Raw genomic sequence first — 7701 nt, 5'->3', positions numbered from 1 at the left:
GAAGGACAAAATTATAGACTTCACAGCAACTTGGATGGATTTAGAGTCTATAATACTCAGTGATTTATCACAGAAACAAAGAACTGAGTACCACATGTTCTCACTCATAAGTGGACCCTGAACATTTATCATAATACTATAAGAAAGGGATTGGTAATAGAGGGAAAGTGCCAGGGGAGTGTAGGGGGGCACATAACATCAACCAGGCAACGTGGGGACCAGGGGGAGGCCCAAACTTTACTTGTATGATAACCACTTGTATACCTAATCCTGAATTGTACGCCACACCTTTAAAATAAAAAAAAAATAAAGAAACTAAAGCAAAAGATGGAAAGAACTGTCAAAATATAGAAACATTTTTAGAAAAATGAAAGCAGCTGGGCTCGGTGGCTCAGCCTGTAATTCCGCGCCTTTAGGAGGCTGAGGTGAGTGGATTGCCTGAGCCCGCAGGTTCGAGACCCGCCTGGGCAACTTGGTGAGACCTCATCTCTACAATAAATAAAAAAATCAGACGGGCGTGGTAGCGCGCGCCTGTAATTCCGGCTACTCAGAAGGCTGAGGCGAAAGGATCGCCGGAGCCCAGCAGGTCAAGGCTGTGGTGGCCGGGAGCGGCCACTGCACTCCAGTCTGGGTGACAGAGTGAGACTCGAACTCAAAAAGAAAAAAAAAAGAAAAGAAAACTGAAAGAGCAAAAAATCCAGACAGAAATATGATACATCTCCATAGTTACACCAAGTGTGCCTGCCACTCATGCCTCCACCTTCTCCACTTCTCCTGCCTCTGCCACCCCTGAGAAAGCAAAGCCAGCCCCTCCTCTTTCTCCTCTTCCTCAGCCTACTCAACATGAAGAGGATGAAGATGAAAACCTTTATGATGATCCACTTCCACTTAATGAATAGTAAATATATCTTATCTTCCTTATGATTTTCTTAACAACATTTTCTTTTATCTTGCTTACTTTATTGCAAGAATATAGTATATAATACATATAACACAAAATATGTGTTAATGAAAATGTTAATGATCAACTGTGGCCGACACATAGAAAGTGACAATAAATATGTGCTGTTATATTAGGGCTTGTGTTTGTTTGTTTTTTGAGTCAGTCTTGTTCCATCACCCAGGCTGGAGTACAGTGGCGCAATCATGGCTTACCACAGCCTCGAACTCCTGGGCTCAAGGGATACTCCTGTCTCTGCCTCCTGAGTAGCTGGGACAACAAGCATGTGCCACCACACCCAGCTAGTGTGTGTGTGTGTGTGTGTGTGTGTGTGTGTGTGTGTGTAATATCAAAAAAGCCACACAAAAAAACTTATTTTTCCTAGAAATCTGTTTATTCTTTAATTAACAAATAGTGTTTCCTCCTCAATATCTTGGCATGAGTTCCCAGAATTTAAAGTCTTTCCTGATGTTAAGGTTATAAGATATAGTTGTTGAAAGGTCTTTAAATAGAAGAGGAAATGCATAAAGCTTCCTCTAGGAACATTACCAATAGAGGATTTTGAACAAGTCTGTGTGTAGAGTAGGGCCCATTATCTGCAAAGGAAAACTAATTACATTTTCTTACCTAAAATATACTCTATTAAAACTTATACTATATGCCAAAGTATGATGGGCAACTCAAGGAAAAGCACTTGTGTGACTATTTTGAGATGTGAGCTCAACTTAGCTGCTTTTTTCACAAATACCATTTTTACTTAAAAGAAGAACTGACAGGTAAGCTACGATGATTCATTCTTGGGTATTTGGAAGATGTTTCCCTGGAAATAAGCCATGTGAAGAAAAACAACTAAAATATTTTTTTTCTTTGATTTTAAGCAAAAATAAGAATTTTGGAAAACTTGTATCTACAACTATGTGCTTGACAGATTCCCAATATTTAAAGACTTTCCTGATAACATCAGAGATGATAATGTTAATAAGTGTGATTTTTAATATTAAATAAAGAAACATCTCAGCATCTAGAAGATCTGTGACAACAGTAAATGAGTATGTTTCAAATGATCTATGCATGGGGCTGTAAAATCAAGCATGGTTTATAAAATCCAAAGTGCAAAACAGATCAATGGATCTTAATGTAACATCATAAGAAAAGTTCAGCCATATGGTCTCAGACTCACATTCCAGTTAAGACTACTACTTGTCAATTTTTAGTATACATACCAAAGACGAACGAATAATGATCTAAAAAGGCTATTAAACTCCTCCCTTATCCTACTTTGTACATGTCTGTGCAAAGCCTGATTTTCTTTATAACTTCAACCAAAAGTACACATTACAACAGATTAAATGCAAAAGAGAATCCAAATGACTTCTATTAAGTCAGATATCAGAGACTTCCAAAATGTAAAGCAATGCCCTCTTACTTTTAAATTTTTTACTATTTGTTTTGGAAAATATAGTTATTTTTCATTAAAATGTTATTTATGTTAACATGTAATGTGTTTATTATTATTTTGAATGAATTAAACTATAAATATTTTTTAAAATTTTCTCAGCTTTAATTTCGAATATGGTAAGTGTTGATAGATAAAACCCACACACAAAGCTCTTTGGGAATCTCAGTAATTTTTAAGAGCACAAAGGGGTCCTAAAAGCAAAACATTTGAGAAAAAGAGAGTGTGTAGCACTAGCCTGACAAACTTCCCACAGTCTATCACAGGACCAAGTCAATCTTCTATTTAGGGACTGCCAGCACTGAGAGGATTTCAGGAGGGCAGGGTGGTCTGCTTTAGCCAAGCTCCTCTGAAATACTCTGTCTCAAAGCCCAGAGGCGAGATTCCATATGTCTTCTGTATACCTCTTAGTCATGGTATAGGAGGACAAAAAGGAAGAGTAAAACTCCATGAAAACCCCTGATGCATCTCTGGAAGCTTGACCATTTGTACAACAGTAGGGATCCAATGAATGGTACATGTATAAAAGACGTTCTAAGAACTGAAACATTTATAGCAATAATCCCTTTTCAGAGTTTCTTTCATATCCAAACAGAAAAGAAGTTTTCCTACTCTAACCAGTAAGAATTTAATGGGACATAATTAAAAATGAGTGGTAGAATGAGGTGTTCCCAAATGGCTCCAGATATGGAATCTTTTGTATTGTATGACTCCAGGGTTTTCCCAGGTCATAGTTGATGATTATGGTTTCCCAGCAATATGACAAAATGGAACTACAAAGAGGAAAGAATAAGGAGACTAAAAGAAACGAAGTCAGAGCCCTCATCATGCCTTCAATACATACAGATTATTTCAATCTTTCTACTGGCTACATAATATTCTATTATAAAGCCATGTCATATTATATGTACACAATTGTCTATTAACCAACATTTAGCTTGTTTCCAATTTTTATTATCATGGCCAATGCTATAATAAAGTACAAAAAAATTGTTCATGAGTATTTTGGGAAAAAAACCATTTCTGATTTATGGCAGGCTGCTTGTAACTTCATCTTCACACACAGGCACTTGTTTTCAGCTTTCTCTGCCCCTAAAGGTGCTTCAGTAGGCAAATTAAAGGAGACCTAATCAATTTTCCTCATTTTACAAATGAGAAAACAGAAAAGCCACAAGGTCAAGCGGCTTGTCTACATTTACACAGTAAGGATCAGAAGCAGATTCAAACCAAGATGTCCTGATTCCAGGTTAGATACCTCCTTCCTTAGCCCTACTATGTCTTTCTCTCTAATTTATCTCTTCCTGGATCTAGAGAGTACATTAAAAAATTATTTCTTTCTACTTGTGGCCCTAAGCAAAAATATAGTCTTTTAAATGTTGTGCAGTGTTTCCTGCTAGTGACATAGAGAACCTGGGTACAAGAGGGATGCAGAAAATGGAACCACAGTTGAGGCAATTATGAATTTACATAAAATCATTAAGACAATATGACATTGAGACATAAGGGAGAGATCAATAACACAGAAAGTCCAGACATATACTCAAATAGATATGGGATTTAGTATATAATAATGCAGATATTTCAATTTAGGAAGTATTTAGTAAATGTTATTGAGGCAACTGGGTAAAAACCATCTTGAAAATAATTAAGTTGAATCTTTTCTTCACATTATGCACTAGGCTATTTTCCAAATATATTTTTAATGTATAGTAATAAAGTACTAGAAATGCTGAGGAAAAAATCAGAGCAACATAAAATACCCCACTGGGAATTTTTACCTTAAAGCCAAGATTTACCAAACAGATCTTGGTGGTTCAATCCAGAAATTAAGTAGGCCTGTGTGCAAATTAGGATCTGAGGGAGTTTGTCCCTCGATGTCTTGCACATCCTCCCTCAATCCTTGCCTGTCTTCTTCCTTCTCTTGCTGTACCACATCCTTTGCTTTTAAATAAAAGCCTTAGGTGAATATGCTCTATGGAGATGTGTAGTCCTTTCAAATATCCAAACTTGCAAAATCTTTGCAATCATATTTTCTATACACTTTCATGAATGCAAAAAATCAGTCACATGGTCCAGCTCATATTCTTGCCAATCTTAGAAAAATAAAAATTTCTACATTTTATACCCATTTATGGCTTATAAATACATCCATTCACATTAATTCCTAAAGTAACTCTGTAAGGGGTAGTCTCAACATTTACTAGAGAAACTGAGGCTCAAAAGATTAAATGACTTATCCACAGCTGCTTAAGCAATAAGAGGCAGAACTGGATTTAAACCTAGGTCTAAGCATATTAATTGTACTAAGTTGCCTCCAAAGTTTTGTGACAATTACATGCCTATTATATCTCCACAGTAAATATGAAGGTTTAAGGTAATGCCTCTATCCTGACGAGGCTTAGTGAAACAAAGTCACAAAGATATCTGCATTTATGTATTTATTCAAGAGGCTCGGTGGCTCAGCCTGTAATCCCGCGCCTTTGGGAGGCTGAGGTGAGTGGATTGCCTGAGCCCGCGGGTTCAAGACCCGCCTGGGCAGCGAGACCTCATCTCTACAATACATCAAAAAATCAGCTGGGCATGGTAGTGCATGCCTGTAATTCTGGCTACTCGGAAGGCTGAGACGGAAGGATCGCCGGAGCCCAGCAGGTCAAGGCTGCGGTGGCCGGAAGTGGCCACTGCACTCCAGTCTGGGCGACAGAGTGAGACTCTGACTCAAAAAAAAAAAGAGGCAATTTAGTTTTTAATACTGATGTATAATGTTGATGCCAAGAGGTTGAAGATATTCATTCTTCCACTCCACAGTTGTATGAGCACCTATTGTGGGGCTTATGTATTGTGTTTTGGTAGAGTTTACAGTTTTAGTTAAAAAGTCAGACATTTTAAAGCAGAAAAATAAATACTTTTTCATTTTATGGATAAAAGAGAGGATAGTTTGAATTTAACTGCATTATCTGATGTCATAGATTCTTAAGAAAACCATTAACCAAAATTTGTATGGTACTTTAGAGTGTATAAAGTCATTACTTTATCTAATTTGATTCTCTAAACAAATCTATGAGGACTTTTCTTCTCTTTCTTTCTTTCTTTTTTTGAAAAGTGGTCTCCCTATGCTTCCCAGGTTGGTCTAAAATCCCTAGGCTCAAGTATTTCTCTTGCCTCAGTCAGTAGCAGGCACCCACCACCGCACCTGACTTTATGAGATATTTTCAATCCAATGTGACAGCTAAGAAAATGAAAATCAAAATTAAGTAATTTGTCTTAATATATACACAAGATCACACAGCTTATACAAGGTAAAGTCAGAGATTCAAATACAAGGATATTGATTATAAAATCTATTTTCTTTCTTTCTTTCTTTCTTTCTTTCTTTCTTTCTTTCTTTCTTTCTTTCTTTCCTTCTTTCTTTCTTTCCTTCCTTCTTTCTAAGAGAGAGTCTTGCTCCGCCATTCAGGCTGGAATGTAGTCAGGGATTCAAATACAAGGATATTGATTATATATAAGATCATATCATCTGCAAACAGAGACACTTTTACTTCCTCTTTTTCTTTTTTTTTTTTTTTCTTCTTTCGGTTGCCAGCAGTGTTTATTTCAGGAAGAAGGGCTTGAAGACCTGGCTCTATCCATTGGGGCCCCAGGGCCTCCAGCTTCTCACTCGGCCTTCGGGTTACGGAACTTGGGCCCAGCAAAGACAGCCTTGTCCCCAAGAGCCTCCTCAATCCTCAGAGTTGATTGTACTTGGCCAGATATTCTGAGCGGCAGGGGGCACCAGTCTTGATCTGTCCTGTGCAGAGCCCCATCACAAGGTCAGCAATGAAGGTGTCGTCAGTCTCCCCAGAGCGGTGGCTCACCATCACTCCCCATCCATTAGACTGAGCCAGTTTGCAGGCCTGGATGGACTCAGTCACCGAGCCGATCTGGCTGACCTTCAGCAGCAAGCATTTGTAGGCCTTCTTCTCAACAGCTTGGGCAATCCTCTTAGGGTTGGTGACTGTGAGGTCATCACCCACGATCTGGATGTCCACCCCCGAGAGGAATGAGGTCCAAGTGGCCCAATCATCCTGGTCAAAGGGTTCCTCGATAGAGACGACAGGATGGTAGTTCTTGATAAAGCTTTTGTACAGTTTCCCAAGCTTCTCCCCAGTGATGTGCCATGCAGGATCATCAGGTGACTTGAAGTCAAGATTGTATTTCCCATTGTGATAGAACTCAGAGGCCACTACATCCATGCCAATCACTACCTTGTCTAGGTAACCCACCACCTGGATAGCCGTCTTCAGCAGCTCCAGGGCTTCATTGTTCTCCAGGATGTTGGGTGCAAAGCCATCCTCATCACCCACATTGGTGGCATCTTTCCCATACTTGGCCTTGATGATCCCCTTGAGGTGGTGATAGACCTCAGCACCAATACACATGGTTTCCTTGAAGGAGCTGGCTCCCACAGGCAGAATCATGAACTCCTGCATGGCCAGCTTATTTCCAGCATGGGAGTCCATTGATCACATTGAAGGCAGGCACTGGAAGTATAAGATCAGGGTTCCCAGCAAGATCTGCGATGTGTAGGTATAGTGGTACCCCTTTCTCAGCTGCTCCAGCTTTACACACAGCCGAGACACAGCCAGGATGGCATTGGCCCCAAACTTGGACTTATCCTCAGTCCCATCCAGCTCAATCATAAATTTTTCAACTTTTTCTTGATCCACAACGCTTAGTTTCTTTTCCAGGAGGGCGGGGCCTAGAGTCTTGCTGATGTGTTCTACAGCCTTCAGGACTCCTTTCCCCAGGTAGTGAGCTTTGTCTCCATCTCTTAGTTCCAGAGCTTCATAGATACCAGCTGAAGCCCCACTGGGCACAGCTGCCCGGAATCGGCCCTTGGCCGTGTGCAGGTCCACCTCCACTGTGGGATTGCCTCTGGAGTCCAGGACCTCCCAGGCAAAGATTTTCTGCATGGCCATGGCTGGGATGTCTTTGCTGGGGGTTTGGATGGAGCTCTGAGTCTAGGTAGCAGCTGGGACAGTGTCCTACTTCCTCTTTTTCAATTTGGATGCCCTTTATTTCTTTCTTTTGCCTAATTGCCTGGCTAGGGCTTCCTGAATTTATTTAATGTAATTTAAACTCTTAAACAGTGTTTAATTAAAATCAAGTTCTTAAGTGGTAAGTAAAAAAGTATACACTAGAAAACACAAGTTTTTACATCTTTAAAAATTCCCAAATTTCTCAAATGAACTATGCTAGTTCTATCAGAATCTTCTGGGCCAAGTTCTACTGGAACAAAAAAAAATTTTTTTCCCTGAGAATTCACTGC

General features: G+C 39.5%; 1 pseudogene across 1 annotated transcript; it reads right to left on the bottom strand.

Annotated features, from left to right (window-relative positions):
* Positions 1-6047: 6047 nt before the first annotated feature.
* On the bottom strand, positions 6048-7411 carry LOC103266811 (annotated as a pseudogene). Its single transcript, XR_504719.2, has one exon. The product of XR_504719.2 is annotated as a beta-enolase pseudogene (transcript).
* Positions 7412-7701: the final 290 nt, after the last annotated feature.

The sequence above is a fragment of the Carlito syrichta genome, unplaced genomic scaffold (genome assembly GCF_000164805.1).
Source record: "Carlito syrichta isolate Samal-C Ts95f unplaced genomic scaffold, Tarsius_syrichta-2.0.1 Scaffold307339, whole genome shotgun sequence".
Lineage (NCBI taxonomy): Eukaryota > Metazoa > Chordata > Mammalia > Primates > Tarsiidae > Carlito > Carlito syrichta.
Note: the sequence above shows the minus strand (reverse complement) of the source record. Positions and strands in the feature narration are given on the sequence as shown.